This window comes from Tamandua tetradactyla, chromosome 8 (assembly GCF_023851605.1).
Source record: "Tamandua tetradactyla isolate mTamTet1 chromosome 8, mTamTet1.pri, whole genome shotgun sequence".
Taxonomy (NCBI): domain Eukaryota; kingdom Metazoa; phylum Chordata; class Mammalia; order Pilosa; family Myrmecophagidae; genus Tamandua; species Tamandua tetradactyla.
Genome location: NC_135334.1, coordinates 119,847,216 through 119,849,088, shown reverse-complemented (window position 1 = coordinate 119,849,088; position 1,873 = coordinate 119,847,216).

The window sequence follows — 1,873 nt, the reverse complement described above, 5'->3', positions numbered from 1 at the left end:
CAGGACGGCCCCGCCCCCAGCGTTACGTAAAGACGTGCGCGTCGGGAGCGGCTTTCGTGGCCCTCCGACGCGCCGTCCGTAGTTGTATCGCCCTCTAACGGTTGGAAGTGCAACAAGCGGCAAGGAGGTTAACGCAACTCCTGCATTTTTGAAGGATTAGGTTTGGTTAGGAGCTCTTGGCTGGGAGGTGGAGGACTAAACAAAGATGATTGCGCATCTGTCCTTAAAAGATCTTCCATTTGTCGGAGAAATGATTTTATAGAAATAGAATGAGCGGTGGAAGTACGGGCCGCATGCAAAATCACAAGCTCCAATTCTTCTGGGTTCGGGGTGGGGTCGGGGGAACGCGAGGCTGTTGTAATGAGGGTGCTGGACCGGTGGTAAGCAAAAGCATTCAAATGCCATTAAAACAAACGAACAAAACGCCCTGTTCTCCATACGCTTCAAGACAGGGGGCGAGGGCGGGCGGGGAGGGGCCTAGGGGTCAAATTTGGCCTCTTAGAAGAATTTGATTATCCGCTTGCTGCCGGAGTAAAGAATTAGGGCCGCCTGATTGGGGGTAATAAATAAAATAAATGAAACCACATATAGGTAGTGACAAGAGTCTCTGAGCACAAGTGTGTAGATGGAGAAAACAAGTTGCAAAGCAATAGACATAGAACGATCATATAAACAAAAAGCAAAGCATGCAAAGCTAAATTATGTTGTGTGTGCGTGTGTTAAGTATGTTAAGATTAAACTTTCAAGACTGAAACATCAAGCTTTACTAGATGGTAATTTTCAAAGCCAGATCCACATATGCAGAATATACCCAGAAAATGGCTACACGGTAGTTCCCGGGCCCTCGAACCCCTCAGTCAGATGATCTTAAAAGAAATGAGGAAGGAGAAGAGGAAGAAATGGTGATGACAGTTTTGGGAACAGTGTTGCTTGTGAGTCCCTTGCGGCAATTGCTACCTCCTTCAGTAAAGTCTGGGATCACCCCAGAGCTTGAAATGTGGTCCTTGCAGTTGGGAGAAACACTAGGCTGGTGCCTGACATACTGAAAAAGGGGAAGCTTCCGATGGAAGTAGAGTGGGAGTGTCTGCGTTGGGGTCAACTTGATTACTTAGATTTTTGCTGGAGCAAAATGATTCTCTTGTGCCAGAGATGGGCATGTAAAAGAGAGAAATTCTGGATCCATTTTGACTCCTGCTCAAAGGGACTTTTGCCTGAGAGTGAGCAAGAGTCAGTTGCCACAGAAACTGAGCTGGGAATGGAAACAGCACATTAGCACCTTCTGAGAGTCACAGCTGGGGCTTCAGCGGGTGGTCTCTGGGGACCCCACCGAGGGCACCATGACAGACCAGAGAACCCCTGCAGCATTGCAAGACCTTTCCTATCTTCTGATTTCTCCTCTCTTCCCACACCCTCCTCTGGAAGCATGTACCTGGGGAGAATCAGAAGCTGCCTAGCAAGCTGGGCTGGGGACAGGTATCAGGAGGGCAAGATGGGAAGCAGGACCCAGATGGGGCAGAGAAGCTCTGACCGTGAATCAAGTTTGGAGTTTGGGTTTCCATGTTGAAATGGATGTTTTAATTTCTGATTTGAAGACTATCTTTTAAATAAGCAGAAAAGTCAAGGATCTACCAAAATTTCCCTCTAGGGCAGATATGAGATTACCCTACATGAGTAGATTTTAAAGATATGGTAGATGACAACATTAGAGTTTTTTTTTTTCATTACATCCAACAAGTTAGGCGTTCAATGTGGGTGGTATTGCAAATTTGTGTAGAAGTAGAGTAAGGCATCCGGGAAGGAAGTAAGGCCATGTTTGCACTTAGAGGGACCTTTGCTTTGGCTTAATGCTTGAAGTCATTACCACGAGCATGTG